Raw genomic sequence first — 19,136 nt, 5'->3', positions numbered from 1 at the left:
TCAAGCCCTGGAATTCAAGACTCATTTGACGCTGTGGTTATTTGTTTTGCTTGTAGTGAAAGGCACCTGCAAAAAAGCTGTCATTTCTCAGGAGATGAGAGTGAGCCACATAGAGTGAATACCGCGCCTTTGCAAGCCTGAAGTCCCTAGGCTCCCTTAATAGTTATAGGAGGGAGATAAGACTGAGGTAGGCTCCTTTTTCAGACTAGCTTTTCTAGAGGGTGATTTAATATAGTGACCTCTCTGCACCGGCTATAAAGGGAGCCCTGGAAGATTAGCCTGACAAAACTGTAGTTAGCCTGCGGGAATGCCCTGCTCCGTCACACATGCAGCAAAGCCTTATAACTGCTATTCACCATGCAAAAAGACAGTGCAAGGTGCAGGGATGCAGACCCAGTGGCTGGGCGAGAGCGCTACATGCACTGCAGCTGCCTGGGCTGTACCTATTACGGGGATAAGCAATCAGCTCCTGTCTCCAGGGCTGTCAATCTGGAACCTTTCACCAGCACTAAATTCACTTTAGAAAAATAAAATAGAGAGACAGAGAGATTAGTCAGACTTCTAAAATGTTTCAAGAAAGTCTAATGTTATTATCTAAGCAGAAAGATATCCAGCAATTCCTCAGCTATTTAACATAATAGGCAGTTGCTGACAAACGACGTTATCGAGCGTACACTCTTGAGTGAGGAAGAATGATACGATCTTGCCTAAATTGTGTTTTAACAAACATGCCTATCTAACAATTAAGCTGGAGCAATTTTACTCTAATAGATGCTTTTGCTGCTTAATATAGAAATTTACATGTTCATTTGTAGCCCCCAGAGATCACACAGCTGCCAGACTCCCAGCTGCCACCACCCCATTCCTCCCCCTACGACTTGCTCTCAGCTTTGGCTAGGAGCACTTGATCTAACGAGGCACTTCAAAATACAAATCCCACTGTTTTCTTGGCCGTGGAGCTTAGCTCATTGGGCTGTATTTGAAATAGGCTGTCTGCCAGCCAGACACCCTTACATGCTCACCTAAGCTAATTTTACTCCCTCCGATGGCAAAATTAGCCGTTCCCCTTCCCTCCTTATCAGAAGCCCTGCTGCATTATACGCAAGACTATGAAAGTCTCTAAAGGGCAATCCTGATCGGCTGCCACTTGTTTCATTCGCTCTTGTCCCTCCTCCGTCATCGCGGCATGCGAGTGCTGTCCTGCCCACGGACCAGCTCTGCGGCCATGCTGGTGGTGCTCGGGCAGGCTGGGCACCCAGAAGAGATGGTGGCTCTTCAGCAGAAATTCTGCAGCCCAATTCTGTAGGCAGTTCCCAGATAAGGAGGTTACAGTGGGAGGCTGAACACGCAACTTCGGCACCGGCAGAATTTTTCCATTCTCTAGATACTCTATAGTTCAGCTTGGGACAGGCACAAGCCTGATGTAATATGCTGTGTGCTATTTCAAGGAAACAGAGCCCATGTCCTTCAGGCCAGCCCTCGGAAACTTCARGAGATAAGATTTCCCGCTCTGAATGTTTCTTATATTCTCAGATGAGAGAAATAGGTAATACTTTCTTCTAACTCTGCCAGTGAAATACAGGTGTTTCATCTAAAATTCCAGAAGGGGGGGAGGGCCCATAGCTTAGCATTTCGTGTGCACACACGCTTTTAGCACTCATCTAGCAAAGCAGATAGAAATGAATAAATGGCTAGCTAATTGGGAAAGTTTTCTGGGAAGTGTAGAATCGGTTTTCTGTGGACCACACCAAAAACCACACAGTGATGCAAATACATTGCTCCTTTCCTCCTCCCTGGAACGAGGAAGTAGAGGACTTTGATTTACCTGCAGGCCTCGTCTGTTATGGTTCTGTAGCAGGGAGGAAGGATCTTCTGGTCCAGGCACTACTTTTTACTCCCGGAAAGTTAGAGGCAGGATACTGAGCTACATGGAGGCTGGGTTTGCTCAATGAGATTATTCTTTTGCAGGAAGGAGAAAAATTATATCTCTAACTTGTTCATCAACAACAAAAAACCCCGAACTTCTCTATGAAGTGACTTGGCATGAAAAATTCTGTAAGCTCTAGACAAAGGGGCATATCCTCTGGTATAAATCGATTTATGTTTTCTAGGGATTTGGCCTAGAGCTTTTTTTCTCTGACTTGCATACCATTGTGATGGTTTTGTAAAACATTGTCAAAGATAATTCATTGTGGATTATCTTGTATTACGATCGGCTGCCCGATTGTAACAAGGGGCGTCCAAAAAAGTTATTTCCTCCCCCTCACCCTCACTGAATGATAAACCTCGTACCAATGGTGCCTGTGAGGGTTGAAAGGCCAGGGAATCTGTTCCATGTGTTTTCTCATTTAAAATAAAAACACTTTTTACTTAACCATAATCAAGGAGGGAGGCAGCACCACTCCACTTGGCAAACAAACTTATAATAAGTGCATTTCCTGGAAAAATTTATAGTTTGTTCCTGAAAAATAGACCAAGTATATTGATAGCATAGCACAGCATTTAACTTGTGCTTCCTGCATGGCAAAGGGAATGAACATCCTCCCTAGGTCTAGAGCTGGCCTTTCTTCTGCAAGGTGAGAAATGCCTTCATTTATAAATAGGCCCTGTTAGAATAGGATGGTGGAGCTGGACACTGCCCTTTGGGAACTCCCTCCTCTCCCAAAGAGAAGCAATAGTTCTTCTGGAAGTCAAGGAATAAGTTATCCCTCAGGAATGTCCAGAAAGTGACTGGGCTGCGCTGAAGGCACAGAAAATACCACCATGCTTCTTCAAATTTGTAGTGTAATTTTAAGAAATGAATAACTTCTCCCAAATCTCCTGTTAGCTTTCCAGAGATGAACGCAAACAGCTTTCAAAGAACTGCCCCGATTAGGCAAACGCTGCAAATGAAGGTTGGCATTGGACACCCACAATAAGGTGTCTTGAACCAACAGTTTAACCAAATACRTAGGTGGTAATGGAGTCAATGATGACTGTATAGTTCAGGAGAATGTCTCTGGAAAGTGTCTTCTAAACCATACCCAGAGAGAGAAAGCAGAGAAAGACAACCAGAGTCTTGGAAGTATTTTCCTCTGCCTAGCTTGTGTCCAAAAACTCCTAGAGAGAGACTCCTGTGGATTTTGCACAGAAAAAATTTCAGCCTGCAGAAAAGCTCTGATGACGTCTGCTGCACTCTCTTGCCATCTATCACCTTGTGCAATGCCTTTACCTCAAGCAGTTGAAGGCTTCGGATGAGACAACAGTTCCAGTGCAGCTCAAAATAAAGTACTGAATGTAGGCATTTGGTGCTCTAAAATTAAATGGAGGTAAATTCATTTTAAAGACATCATATGAAATGAAAAATTGAATCCCATTGTTTTGAAAAATTTTGAAACAAAGCATTTAGACTTTCTCAAGAACTTTTGTTTTCTGTTCTTTTTCATCTCTTTTGATTTAAACTCTTTGCTTAATTTTTTATGACTTCAGGAGAACTTGTGATTAGTCCAGAATTTTATGGTTAAGAAAAATCAGAACCCTAAACCTATCTTGAAAAAATTCCTTTAGGTGTAATTATTTCTGATTATAAGCAGTATGAGCAGTATTAGCTAAGGTTAAGGTTTTCTAATGCTTTCAATATAAAGCCTTGATTTTCTTTCTTCCTTTTTTTTTTTTTTTTTTAAGTTAGTTACTCAGCCTGAAATTTTTCTTGCTGGTTCATCTTTTAAAATATTTGAGCCAATGTAGTCATCTCCTTCCAGGAACAAATTGGGAGGAAATTATGTTGTATTACCCATTGGAAAAAAAAAAAAAAAAGCTCACAGCTGTTTCAGTGTGAAACTCTCAAACTTCCACACATAAAGACTTGACTTTTTTTTGATAGGACATGGGGGCCTCACTCTAGTGGGGCTGGTAATGCATTTTAGTGTTCCTAAATTTGCAGCTAAATCTGCCTTCAGCTGTGCGTGACGCATGCTTTCTGCCTGCCTCTGACCTGATCGATGCATGGGAACTGGACATTGTTGCTCCTGGGGATGCGGAGCCCTGCAGCGGCTTCGTGAGCTGCACTCAGAGAGGAGACCTGCCTCTCCTGCCCTGTCCGTGCTYGCACTGTGGCGCCAGGGGTTCTGCAAAGAACAGCTTCATTTGCTCTCCACCCCGACCTGTTCCTAAAGCAAGGATCTGTGCATGGGTCTGTGCACTGAGGCACAGCTCTAAGTAGCATGTGATAAAATAACGTGATTATAGCGATAGAGACGTTGTTGTACTGTGTATGCACATAGGAACAAATTTTGATTGCACAATCAAGCATAATTCAGGGATTTCCTAATCGCTGAGATCTTGACTCTGCAACCTTATGAAGTTTGTTCCATCTGTGGTGGTGTAATTGCAACAGATGGCTGTTTTGTTTTGTTTTTTAAAAACCATGATGCAGCAAAAAAATAAAATACTAAACATTTGAGCGACGTGGGGCCTATGATGTTATACATAGCGCAAAGGGTCAGGTTCTGATGTGAACATGCATTTGGCACTTACCTGGCTATAAAATACAGTTATCCTAATTAATATTATGAAAGTCCCTGCTTATTTTTTTTATAGCTCATGGTGCACAGACTTTCTCCTGGCATAGTGCCTACCTGTCACTGCAATAAATAACTCTTAAAGCTCTGCTGTGGAAGCTTCACGTGGATGCTTCATCATCCTTAGCCTACCTACACTGAGCTGCGACATGGCGCAAATGATAGGAATAGATATTCTGTCTGTGATACGATTTGGGGGAAAGGAAACTTGTCTTTTTCTCCAGATCTTTGGTTTCACCTCAACATACCTGGTGAGTCTAGCGTTTTGGAGGAGATTCAAGTTACCTTTTAAAAAGGTTGTGTTTCTGTGGGCCTCTGCTATTTCTGGCTTTACAGCACCCAAGGGTGTTAAAATGTCATGTCAGAGGCTGTTTTAATGGGATCATAGTTCAACCAGTGCAAGATATAGGAAATAAATGTATATATGTATTATCCTAGGAGAGGTTTCCAGCCCTCCTTTTGAATGTTGAAGAATTTTAGAGACCCTAGAACAGAGGCAGCAAAACATCTGAACTTTGGGGAGAGTCTCTGAAACAAACCTCTGAATCCTTTGGGGTTAATGAGCGATCCTGCAAGGTCAATGACAGAGCTTACCTAATTTGATATAAATGAGCAAATATTGGAGGAAACTAGAGAATAAAGCTGGGAAACAACCCTCTCTCCACAGTGTTAGGAAGGAATGTTCCTGCTCCAAATGATGTCTGCCATTCATCATTATCTTTAAAATACGCTTTTCAAGTCATGCAGAAGGGGGCCTTGCCTAGCAGTTACCTAGAACTGGTACATTGGTTAATGACCATACTTTTTGCTTTTGCCTAAAATGGAAGTGTATCTGGGGACCAGCCAGTTTAAGAGCATAGGTGTAAGATCTGCCAGCGAGGTATACATTCCTCAAGAGTAAGGAGATTTGGCATTTACTAGTGTGGACAAACAGGGCCTTATTCTGTCTAGACCCCATATTAATCAATGTGGTATTTGTGCCCACTATTATTCCAAAGAGTTCTAGGTAGACAGTGTATTGGATGGTCTGGTTTGAGCTCAAGATACTGATAATTTGAGACCCAGTGCAGGTAGCAAAAGAGGCCTTAGCAAGAAACAAAATAAGGGAAGATTTATATGCCCACATACCTGTACTGCTTGACTATGTGCTGTGATGTTGTAGCACAGTCCTGTGGCTCTTTATACTGCTTGTGTTTATCCAGGGTTTTGGCATTTTGGTGGCAAGTTTTTGATTGTTTTATTTTTCAAGGAGCAGAAGTCATACATCAGCTGAAAAGGTTGCAAATCTGTGCTACGATAGATTTTGTTGGTCATCTTGAGTTTCTCTTCTATGAAAAATTTTCAAGACTCATCAAATAGAGGTAAGAAAAACTTTGGGCCAACATTATCCGTACTCTGATACAGGATGTAGAGCTTTCCTAGCAAGTGCTTTCTCCCTCTTGCTCATAGCTCATGCCACAAATTCAGAGAACCTGGAAACCTAACATTATTATTTTCAAGGGATTTTTTCACTTAATGCAATCAATTGCATTTATAATTGAAGCTGTCTGTGACATTGTTTTAATCTAGTAATGGTATAAGTCTGTAACAGTCTATTTGAAATGTCAGCATGAGGGAGGGAGAGCTATCTGGATAGCCGGAAAATGTGCTCATCCGTAATACAGTTATTAGTATTTTTAAATAACTTGTTCAGAATGAGTGAGAGTGAGTTACTGACTGCATGTTCAAAGTTTTTCCCCCACCTTGGAATCCATTTTGATCCCTAGTGGAGGTGTGGAAGAAAGGAAGCCAAAGTAATGACATAGCTTCTGCCTTCAGCCTTTGCTAGAAAAACATCCTGTTACACCTAATATCCTCCACAGCGATCATTATATTGGCCACAACCCAGTAAACCTTCCCACTAACGCTGGAGTCTCCTGCCTAACAAGAGCAGAGGTTGGTGACAGCCACTTGCGAGGTGTGGCTCTGATTCATGCTTTATATTTGCGCTGCTTCCTCTCTCGGCCGTTCTGCAGGCCCATCCCCAAACACGTCCTCCGAGCAGGGCCCCGGGGTGCCTTAGTCCACTTGGTCCCCTAGCCAAGCCTGGGGCCTGTTCCAGCTTCACAGTCTCCTTCCGAGTCTGTTCCTRCACTTTTTCCTTTTCTGTTACTTGTGTCTGTTCTGGAGGCCTCTATACACCCTCCCTAATCTCTGACCAAAACCCAAGACCGATGTCATTCAAAAGTGTGCGACAGAGCCCTAATTGGCAGCAAACACGCAACTGGACACCTCTGCGCCGTAGAACAAGGCAAGGGAGCGCTGTATCTGCTCCCCATTTTGTGCGAAGGCCACCCTCGCGCCCGTGGTCCTTAGCGGCAGTGCCGCTGCCGTAAGCAGAGCTGCGTTCTGCCCTCTGTGTTCTGCTCCCTCCAGGCAAGCGAGGTGCGATTCCCTGGCACGAGGGTCTTGTCTCTGGACAGTCAGGTTGTGCAAGGACAAGAGCTGTGGGGAAGCCTGCAGTGTTGGTGTGAATTAATGGTCAGAAGAGGACTGATAACCAGTTTGACAGGACAGTTCCCCAGTTGCCTGATGGATTTAATAGGAGCTGCCTGACATGCTTTGCCTCCCCCTCTCTCCTTTGGGCACTGCTCTAAAAACCTGAAGGTGGAGTGCTTCTTCTAATATGTTGATTTTTTTAATTGGTTAAGAGGGCACAGGAGGAAATCAGTAATGGAAGAGCATTGAGATTATTTTCAAACCATGTTTTATTCCTTTAGTCAACTATAATGGGACTGTGGGAGGCTTTATGATGAGCTGTAAAAACTCACAGCTGAGAGTGGTGAATGGGCACAAGGACTTTTAAAAAAAGAATATAGTTTATTTTTATGTAGCATCCTTTGTATGAAAAAAAAAGGAAGAAGAATCAGGAAGTATTTTATAGGGAGGAGGTAAAACAGATGGTGAATGCTTCCAGGAGCTGGATACTGTGTTAGGTTTGGAAGGAGAAAGGGCAAAGTGATATATGAAGGATAGGTAGCATTTACAAGTCAGAAAGATGAGGGGAGAGAATGGAAAGAGATAGTAATGGGAGAAAGAAAATGAATGTGTAGGAGTTGGACAGTATGAGAAAGGAAGGAAGCAATTACAGAAAGGGAAAGAAGAGGGCAGGTGAATGTTGCATTTGGGGCTAGGTGTGAAGGAGCAAGTTTTGGCAGAAGGAAAGTGAGTAGAGAGAGATGGAGTTTAGTGGGAAGTGGTTGCTGAGAGGTTAGGAAGAGTGGTGAGGGCTGTGCGAGGAGTGAGAGGACAGGTGGGTAAGACGTTTGCCTGACTGAATAATCGGTGAGTTTCTGTGATTCTTCCGGAGGTGATGGTCATACCTGGCATGTGAAATCTGGTATTTTAAAGAAACTCGATTCTAACATTGGGTTAGTCAGTCATGCCAATGAGTAGCCAGGGATTCATAGGCCATTAATTTCTGCCCAGGCGAGCTCTTTCCAAAGACTGTCTTTGTATGGAATTTACATTGAAAGAAAGATTTCTAAGCAGAAACACATGGATTAATTTTATCCCCTTCCCCAACTGCTATGGTCCACACTATTGACCAACATTTACACTGTTTCACTGAGATGCTCCCTATCCACCTAATCCCACCTCAGATGAACCAAGCATCTTAACTCCTCTCTCAGTGAAAAGAGTGCCTGGGATCAGTGCTGTCAAAGATAGTCCTTCATGTTTTTGATCCTGCGTAATTATAAGGCTTCTGCATCTTGCCCTGATGAGAATCTCTGAGAAAGGTGAGATCCCATTTGAGCTAACACAGATTTTCATCCAAGCTCTCATGACTTCTTATCTTCTGAATAGCTGAGAAGGTCACTCTCTATAAATCCCTGCTTCCACTCTGGCTATGAATACCCAGTTACAAAGGCATGGCATGTAGCAGGATTAGAAGGGCATAAAGAGATATGTCACCTCTGGGAGGCACCTCCTGCCCTTCCTGTTGAGGTAGGAATTTCCCAGCATCATTTTAAAGTCAACACCCAACAACCAATCTGAAATAACCGATGAAGTCCAGCACCAGCATATTTCAGTTGCAACTTGTGTACATCCTCTGTTAGATGCTCTTTGTTAGGCCTTGGTAATGCTATCTCCATCCCAAAGACCTTACAGGCTAACATGTAGAGCTAGAGAGGTCTGGTCCCATTGGCATACTGAGACAAGGAATAACTTCCGTTCCCTTGAACAATGCAAGTGAATGAATTTTATACAGATAGGTACTTTGGAAAAACAGAATGTTTCATGACTGGAGATGGAAATAGTGAGAGAAAAGAGCAAAGAGCCTTAAGGTTGAAGAGCTTTTATTCCACAGTAGGAAGAAAAGTAACTTAGAATTAATGGTCCCAGGAGGAGGGATAAGGAAGCTGCAAGCAACAGAAATAATTATAGTAAACTGGGTAGAAAATTAACCTTTCTGAAGGGGGTTATAGCTTTACCATTTACTAACAAGTAACCCTAGCCTTTCCTCTGGATCTTTCCAATCTGAATTTCCTGTAGAGAGAAATCCTTGAAATCCTGAAGCTTTACTTAGAGCGTTGCAGGTTCCCTCCTGGCTTGCAGCTCTGCCCCAACTTGTTGCATGCTGCCCCTCCAGAAGACCCTCATGCAAGGACACCTTGCTGGAGCCAGCGGTGGAGGAGGAGAGTGCTCTTTGTGTGACTGTTAGATATCAACCTATGCTATAGCAACTGAAATACCACTGCAGACTTCAGTGTCTTTTTGCCTGAGATGAACCACTGGAAAAAAAAGTCCCCAAAAGAAGTACTGTATCCTCTGACCTGCTTCCTGTTTGGGGTATGTGTGTGGTGCATACCCTAGACACGAAGGCTGTAAAAGCTTATTGTCAAATCAATTCCACTTCTACCGAGACTGAAGAGACCAGGCGTGCACCTTGAAAGACTTTAAATCTCGCCCCTCCTTGATGATTTGCAAAGTTTAATTTCTGTAATGGGCTCTAGTGACAGAGGCATTCACTGTTTTTTTTCCAACAGGAATTGCTGAATATATGAATGACTCATTCTGTAGGCGGGAGATATAATGGCAGCCTTCGATAGTCTGATTTAAGGGTGGGGAGAGTGTGTGGGAGGGGAGGAATGGGGTACACTTTCAGTTAAATTATCTACCTTGCTTCCCCTGCATCAGGCAGCCCCTCCTTCTCTTTCATTCAAAGTCCTCTTCTGGCCTGATATCAGGATAATGTTGAAAGAGGGAAAGGAAAAGCTGAGGGACCTCCTGTGGGAGATGAAGTTTATAATATATGCATTTGCCTGGAAATGCCATAAGAAATTAATATTTGTTACAGAAACAATGGGACTGCATTAATATTTTAATATTAAATGAATATTTAATTTGAAAGCTTTGATTTGAAAGTGAATGAGACAGCCATGACATGAACAGTTATGCTGTTCCTGTTAAGAAATGTTAATCATTTATTGACAATGTCGGTAGCAATAACTTTACACTGTTTCAGTTACATAATGCCTTGGAAATACTGGTAAAGTGATTACTGAGAACAAAAAGCAGGCTGGCTTCAGCAGTCCTTTTGGGAAGAACTGACATTAGAAAAAAGGGCGAGTTCCTTCAGCAAGAGGACCCCGGCCCCGGCCCAGGGAGCTGCGCTGGCTGGGTCGTCGGGCGGCTGGGCTCTCCCCCAGCGTCAGCCTCCTACGCCGTTTCTGGCTGTCTCCCTTGCCTCGGAGGCCGTGATGGGAGTAGCTCTGAGGTCCCTCAAGCCAACATGCTTCCCTTGCAGTGGCTCCTGAAGAGCAAGGCTGAAACCGGAGCAGCGAAGAGCTTCCCAGAGCCAGCTTCCCGGCCGGCTCTCTGCAGTGACTCCTGCCGGGAACATCTGCTCCTTGTATCGCTGAAAACGGCTTGTTCAGGGGGTTCTTGCAGCTCTTCTGGCTGAGGATGACTCAGGGGTATCTGTGAGTTCTCACACATTCACTAATCTTTAATCATCAAGAACACCTTAAATAGCACAAGCACATTTGTCCCGTGCATTTTAAAGGGCCATTGAAGCTGTACCTGTAGTTTCTGGGAGCTCTCTTAGGGTTTAATTCAGGGGTATRGAGACAGGGAGGGAACAGAGAAAGGCAAACAGATCTGTTGCCTTATGAGCATCCTGAGTTTAATAAGAAACCACAGCTGAAACTGGAACCCCTGGGCTGCACGTAGGCTCTGTTTAACCTGAACTCAGTGTCTGCTGCCTTTAGGTGTCAACTCTGAAAACTCTCTGCCTGTGTTTTTAAACCCATTGAAAATACTTAGAGAAGGTCTCCTATGCTGAATAAATAAGGGTGTAGAATAATTTGGGACGTGGTCTGTTACCCATTAGCTGAGAACAAGGAAAATTTGTCTAAAAAATAATTAAAGAGACACTGGTATTAGGGGGAGGCAGAGTGGAGGGAATTGGCATCGTGTCTTGAAAGCTGCACCATGCTGTAAGTTCACAATTCCAGAAATGTGTTTCTTCTTAAAGCCAATCTTTGCACAAAATTAAAACCTAGCTTCACTATGTGACCCAATCTAAACAAATGGGGAATGTTTTTCTTCTGTTTTTTTTCCTCTCTCTCTCTTAATTTTGTGCCATTGTTAGAATCAGCAGTATTAAAAATAAGTCAATGGAACAAGGAAACAAAAACTCAACATAGGATGCAGGGGTTTTTGAGCCTGATAATCTCTCTCATTTTTAATTGTATTTTTCTGATTTTAGTTTTAGTGAATTTAATGTTGGCAAAAGATGCTAGATTTAGAAGGATGGGGAGGTTTGAACTTGTATGGTATATGTCAGCACAAACTTCTGCCTGCTTCACCTCAATCCTGGTACCTCTGCTGTTGCCTAAATAGTCCGTCTGGGCCCGGCCTCGGTGCTGCTCTCATTGGAATTCCAGGCGAAGTTTTGAGGAGTGAAGGCTCATCTAGGAAGATCATGATGCCCACCGATGAATCATGTCACAAAAGGCAATCGAAAGTAATCAGATAAACTTAATAACCTTGGCCATACCTGGTGAGGCTGGAAAAGGCACAGCTAGCACTTCAATCTAAGTAGAAACCTAGCGGTAGAGTACGTAAACATCAAACTCCTACTTAAATCCTTTACTTCCACTGAAATAATTGGAAAGTTAGACACCAAAATACTGATGTAGCTTTTCGTTTTGGTAGATTTGCCCCAACCTGTACAATTCTGTTCTATGAATGGAGCTTATCACTCTGCTCAGCTTTAGCAAAAGAGCTCCCCACATTCCCCATGAAGTAATTACGCTGAACTCCACATATAGTTTTTTTTATTAAAACTTGGCAATACATTATTTGCTGCAAATCATGCACTGTTTTGTAGCATACCACATTTTGAGGGCTGAAATATTATGAATGCTCCTGGCAAAGTTGATTTCATTTGCAGGCGAAAAGAAGTCCTATTTTTCATGGTAACTATTCATAGCACTATTCTGACGTCTCAAGTCTGATCAAGTACAAATCAGTCCAAACATTTTAGTAATGCCTAAACTAAAAAGATTTTGGTATCCTAGAAAGAGCTGCTAACATTTCTGGGAGGCTTTTATAGCATTTAATAGCAAAGGGTACTTTTTTGACTAAATGTCTTAAAATATGGAATTTAATGAGATTAGTATTACACTATAGAAATCTACTTTAGAAAATTGATTTGAAGTCTGTAGGTTTAAATGTTTTCTAAGAATGTTACTGAATTCATACAAGACTTCTTGGGTCTGTCCCTGTTTAGCTTTAGAAGGATATTTCCATGTTTTATTTTGGTTTTCATGTGATACACCTTTCTTTTTCCTCATTCTGTTTTGGAGCAGTGGTGGCAAAGGAATGAAAAGAAGCTATTTTTTGCTATAGGAAAAATTTTGATATTTCAAGTCCAGTTTTTGCCTCCTGAGGAATTTTCTATTCTCTTGAGATTCTTATACCAAATCATTCACATATTCCTTGCTTTAATTACCTGTCTAAGCAGTGTAACTGAACTGCCACTACTGTGGGTAACATTTCAACAGTCTAGTCCATCTCGAGTGTCCAGTTCTGTACACAGATGCGCTCGTATAATAGCAAGCAGTTTTACCACAAGGATACGTGAAATATCCTCCAGTACAAACAAGGCTTTACTTTTCTCAGATCCAGTTCTCTGCAGCCTTTTTACTGTCCCTATGATGTTTTTTGTTCTTCTGAGCTAGTGGGCAAACAGGGCTTCACGGTCAGTAGTGAGCTGCGTTGCATCAGTGAGATCTGCTGCGTGTCGTTGAAGAGCAGGGCATCACCTCAGAGAGCAGAGGGGATTTTTGAAAATCCTGTTAAATGCATTAACAATGAGCTGGGGATGAAGTCAAAACCCTGCTTAGACATTCCGATTGAGGGTTGCCATACAAGTGCAGCCGGTGGTGGGTCTTGGCTGAAAATGTATTTATACATTAAGACAGATAGAGATGGATTTCACTAGTTTAAACGCAGCTTTAGCGCAGACAAAATCAATAGGGGGTGGCGGGGAAAGCACAGGCTGCCACCACCCTCACATATGGCAATCGTTTCCTATAATGCTTGCTATATTGTGTTCATTTCATGCAGTGACATATCACAGAAAGCCATCAATGCCAAGTTTCTAACAAAAAAAAAATCCAACCTGCAGCTTTTAGTGAGGGCTGCCCTCCTATTTATTTGTGTTTTGTTGTTAAGGGTTCTTTTTTCTTCTCCTTTTCGTCTGTCTTCTATTTCCTCCCTTTCTGTTCTTCTTTCCCCTTTTCCATTTTGTTTTGTCTTGTTTTGCTTTTTTATTGTATTTGAGGAATCTCAGTTCCACTGAGAAGCCTGGGAGGTATGAGTGGAATGTTTTTATTTAATACATCCTTGCCTGAACTTTCTTTTGACAAATCAATTAATTTCTGTGGATTCTGATGGCAGAGTACTGGGGCTGGGGGTGGGGAGAGGGAAGGAGGGAGAACAGGAAGATGAAGCAGCTGGGGTGCAAGTCTGGTATGAGGGTGGGGGAAGCTTGACAGGGAGGTTGGGATCAGTGAGGGAGGATTCCTGCGTACTTTGTTCAGGTGCAAGGGGATGACAGATAAAGTCATGAGACTTTGCAAATTCTCGAGCAAAGCACATGACTGCAAAGACTGGTTATACCTTCCAGGCAGTAGGATAATGACCTTACTTTATGATGCCAGATCTTCTCTGCCTTGCTCTGAACTGCAGGGCTAAGGTATAATCCCTGGTTTGGCAGAGGTTGTTCAGATGCCTGATGCATTGGGGTTGGACTGATGAAGCCTCCAATGTCAGCTTGGGGCAGAAGTTACCCTTTAACTGCTGATGTACAGGTGATCTCAAGCACCCAAGTCCAGATGAGGATCTGAGGCCTGTTGAAATTTGGGAGCGTTTGAGTTGAGGACTTAGCTTGGGCGCTGTGCGCTGTAAAGAAGGGAGGAGCTGCTGAATTCAGATCTGCTGCTGAAGGCTGTGACGGCCTGGATGGGAGGATTCCCCACTTGGCTCCATACTTTGTGTGGATGGGGCTTTGCAGCTGTGTTTTTCAAATGCCATTCAAATGAAAGCAGAAAGGGGAAATCCCATATTACTGGGAAAAGCTCTGAAATGCAGAGAGAAGTGTTTCCTCTGAATTCTGTCTTTTGGCTTTCTTACTGCTGAATGACACACAATGTCTTTCTCCTGATCAATTTGTTTATCATTTGCTTGATTATCTTCTTCAATAGCAAGACACGACAGGTTTCTCTTGTTAATCCTGTTAATACTGGCATTTGAGTCGAAATTTAGTTTAGGAAAAGCATTTGGGTATGTTTAACTTGCTTCTAGAAGATGCCTTTGAATACCAAAATATGTCTTGTTATCTTTGAATTTTCTAGATTATCCCTGAGCCATGTATTCCCTTCTGCCTGTCTAAGTCCTCCCCCTTGTCTCTCCCCATGAATACTTAGGTGCCAGTACTGCACTTTCCTTCCAGCTTTCCGAGCGGCTTGTGTGGCTCTTCTAATGCAGTACTACAATATCCTGATTTCCCTTCTGGGTGGCTGAGAATGCAGTATGCAAAGCCCTTTTCTCTGTCCTCCACCTTCTGGATACGCTTCTCCTCCAGAAGCCGATGCCACCGGCATCCAAGAGTGTGGAGCTTGGAGAGAGCTTCACCACTTCCGCTGGATTCCTTCTCCGGGCTTTGTCGTCTGTTCTCCAGGACAGCTGATAATGACCTCTCTCTCTTTTTAGTGTTTTAGAAGTGATGCATTGCTAGAGGAAGATGTCAGAACAGAGCACTGGAAGACCGATGCCCTCCATGTATCTTCAGAACAGGTATGCAACTAGCAGAGGCCCCATATGCCTTCCCAATGCAGTTCTCCTTCCGCCCTCCAACCCTCTCTGCAGCAACGCACGTTATTTATCTTGTGGAGAAAACATTAGTAGGTCTAAGAGGATAGTTTAGGCTCCAGGCTCACCCAGTCCTTGACCTCTGTGTTGAGACTTGCCAATGGGGTGGTGACTAATTAGCAGCAACTGCGGTGGTGTGTTTTGTGTTGTGGATACATGCCCATTTGGATGGAACATATCTGCTAATGTACCATGTGTTTACAAATGCAGGAGACCCCTGTGTATAAGCAAGACCCCGTCTTTTCCATCTTACAGTTGTTTGACTGTCCGGTGCTGTCTGATAAGTCTTTGGTTCAGTGAAACAGCCTCTTCTCCTCTCCCTTCCCCCTGCCGATTTGGTCTTTGTCTCAGTTTTTGGAGTCTGAGTGCTCCTGTGGATCCTGGACCTCACTTTGAGAGGAACTTAGCCCCAGCTGACCTCGGTGTGTGCTCAGGGGTTCTGTGGATTGTTACAGATACATTCCTGTGGGGTTTAAGACTGCTCAGTGAAGGCGAGATGCTGCTCCTAAGGCAGCCCAAACAGACTGTAAATGGTCAGGCARTGAATAAAGCAATTGCCCTGTGCTGTTCTGCTGTAGGTCAAAACCCAACTAGCTGGTATTTCAGAGGTGCAAATTACATGGAGTTTTTCACTTACTTATCACTCGACTGCCTGTTTTGTCTTCCCCTTTCCTTCCCAACCATGTTCCCTCAGTAACTCATGGAAACTCAAATTATCTTGATAAAGTAAACAGATTTCCGGGCAGAATAGTTTTTTGCCAAATCTCTTTCCCCAGCATTTGACCCAAAGCCAGAAATAGTGGAGGATATATAACCTTCAGATGAGGTGGTTTGGGAACATGTCTCACGTGCTGGAACATCACTGTATCTACTCATTTACTCTCCTGAGTGTCACCTGTTTTTTCAAGAGCAGCATCTGATTCACCTCTTCATGGGCCCTCAGAAATTCCTCATTAGGCAAAAAGTTAAGAAGTGATCAAAATAATGTTCTGCACTTTTGTATTTCAGCGTCCCAGTTTCATCTGAAGATCTTAAATCTCTGGGCAAGCAGGCTTTTAAAATATACACTACTTCTATGAGACAGGCACATGCTATTAGTCTCCTTAAATGAGAGGGGAAAGTGAGGCAAAGAATATTTGTGCTTTTGTTTGGGGTTTTAATCCTGTGCAACAGATCAATTGGGAATAAAGCTCTAACCAACTTAATCCTAGGTGTGTACTTTATCCTCAGTACGAACCAGATAATGTGGGGACAGGCTGGTGTGAATGGCCATAGCTCCCTCAAGGTCAGTGCAATTGTGACAGTTCACATCAACCAAGGTATGCTCCAAAAATTTTTATGTAGACGTCTTATTGCTAAATTATTGATTTATGTGCAAAGTAAGAAAAAGTCCGCCCCTTGCAAGCATAGGCTGGGCCCCATGGGATGCTGGGCCCCATGGAATAATGCTGTGCTGCTTGCTCAGTGGGGAGAAGTAAGGATGGGCACAGCGGGGTCTCCTCTGCCCACGTGCCACTAGGCACCCTGCTGCCTCCTTGGCATTTCCCTCCAACAGGGCGTTCGGAGTGGGCTTTCAGTAGTGGGACAAGGCAATGACCACCTGCTTGGGGTGCTGGGGAGCTCGCCCCCTGGCTAGTGTGTGTGGGGAAGCCCCTCTGCCGCCACAGCGACATGGGGCAGGCTGGGCATGGTGCTGTGGGTGCTTCTGTGAGACCCAGGAGGTCCTTCCTCCTCTCAACTTCTTCTGTTTTAGGCTGTGATTTTGCTGCCCCCATCAGTCTGCTGGTTTAGGAAACTGCATGTGCCTTGCTCCCAAGTATGAATATGGCCCTGCAGAAGTGAGATGCGGGAGAACCAGGCCTCGTAGTCACCCCAGCAGCCTCACTGGGGCTGCTCATGTAAGCGTTGCGGACGGGGGCATTGCACATGTGTCTTGGTGGGACACAGCCTGGGAGAGGGGACCGGGCACCGCACGGTTGAGGTCCATGGTTGTTTTGCCTTTCTCCTCACCTGAGCCAGGATTTCACCTGTGAGGTCTATCCCAAACATTCACAATTACAGTATACATTTGAAATCAGAATGGTCCCACTGAAATAAATGGGGTTAGTCAGGTTTAACATGGTTTAATTGAAGAGGAAAAATTTGTCCTGTTGTTTATGTCATCTACAGTGAGTAACATGTCTTTTTGCTCTTACCGAAGTCTTGTAGAATAGAGATTATTACCTTACCCCCAGGAATGTATTTCAAGAATGCAGTGAAAAAAGTACAAAGAATATGTAACTTTTCTGGAAATATGATATTTCTTGGGGGAAATTTGAAGGATAAAGTATCTGAATTCCAAGCAAACAGACATCAGTATTGTTAGGAAATACAGCTCTCTGCAGGGCAAAAAAGAATGGTATGCCAGTTTTAAATAGGACTTTATAGCCACTGACTGCAAAATACATTATAAAATTATTGATACCTTTATAAAGCCATCAATTATATATTTAGTCTTGATTGTCATTTATTGCAGTTCTTAATTGTTTGGTCAACTTTTCTGGATTAGATGGTATATTTCAAATTGACATGAAGCTGTTTTATTGATGTAAAGTAACATGTATTTCACATATGGAACAACTGGGCTAATAGCAATAGAAGAGTCTCATATACTAATTAAGGAAATGTAGTATTGGTGTTTTGATTTCTGCTCGAGTAAGCATAGTTATATGGTATTATGAATACATGGGTGGGAGATAGCAGAGGAGACTTAAAAGCAGAATTTTTATAAGCATGGAGTGTGACAACGGAGGCAGCATATAAACTTGTAATCGTATGTCCTGTGTTTAAATATTACAAGGATGAAGAACAGAAAATATTAAAAAAATTTGGCAAAATAACTTTGAGTCCAAATTAGGCCTTCTGTTAAAACTTCTCCAGGATTGAAAATGTTTGACTTTTTTATTGTTGAATTTTTTGGTTATTAACATGTCTGCATTTTCATGGGCTACAAAGGAGCTATAGCCACATTCCACACAACGCCACTTCTGTCTCATTGTTTGGATGCCACATGCGTGGCGCTATCTCATAAGAGATGTTGTTTTTTATGGGATTCGCAATCTGGAATGCCAAAATCCCTTTTGCTTTGAATCTATTCTCAGCTTTTTGGATTTCATCCTTCACTCTTCTGTGGAGGCAGTGTGATTCCTATCATACCATTGTTGATTACATAAAATATTCCTTGAATCCAACACATTGCACTAAAATCTGATGTCTGGGCCCTGTCTGATTCTGACCATACTAGCTGCTAGATTGCGTGTTCAGTGATCTTCAACTCAGGCCAAGTTCAGACAGACTTGACTGGAGCATTGGTGAGGGGTAAAAATCATACAAATCTCTGCCGTGATTAATGGAGTTGTGCACAGTGAAGACAAATATGTACAAATACTTACTCAAAATAGTAGGGCCTCAGTTCAGGCATAATTGGCAGACTTTTTAGTTTAGCTTTCAAGAAACATTGTTTTTAATTGACCTTCACATGAGTAATTTGAAGATCCAATGTTATATTTTTCACAAAGAGTTTTCAAACTGTGGAATCTACCATCATATGCAAAAATAAGTAATTTTACTATATCATGAGTGATTAAACTTGGATCCGCAGGGAACAAAAAATAATGCTGTGTGCCTTTCTCGCCTAATTAACATAGAACAAATGTGAAAATGTGTACATTTACAATAAATTGTGTGCTAATTAGCCTTAGAGAAATACTAAATATGAGAAAGGAATGGGCATATAATTTCAAACATATTTGAGAGGTTTTGTAGTCTGCTTGCAAATAGAAAAAAAAAGTCAAAATTTGACAAAACCATTATTTGTTATGATTTATTCAGTCAGCTTTAGTCTTGAACCTGGGGGTTATTGGCAGCTTCAGCTAAGATTCCTGCTGAGTATTTCTACTTATAATGACTGCATGCAACATGCAGCTCAATACTATTTTTTGGCATAATATCATAAATATCTATTTTAATTCTTGTCTCTATATATGTATCTAGGGTTTTTTTTTTTCCTTGTGAAAATATCTGTAGATGCAGGACAATATCCTGCTCCCTTTACTTAGGAGAATACTCCACTCGAGTTCAACAGGAGGATTATTCTCCTTGGGTAGAAAACCC

The sequence above is a fragment of the Apteryx rowi genome, unplaced genomic scaffold (assembly GCF_003343035.1).
Source record: "Apteryx rowi isolate R43461 unplaced genomic scaffold, aptRow1 scaffold_16, whole genome shotgun sequence".
NCBI classification, from domain to species: domain Eukaryota; kingdom Metazoa; phylum Chordata; class Aves; order Apterygiformes; family Apterygidae; genus Apteryx; species Apteryx rowi.
The sequence above is the reverse complement of the archived record's forward strand: the minus strand, read 5'-3'. Positions refer to the sequence as shown.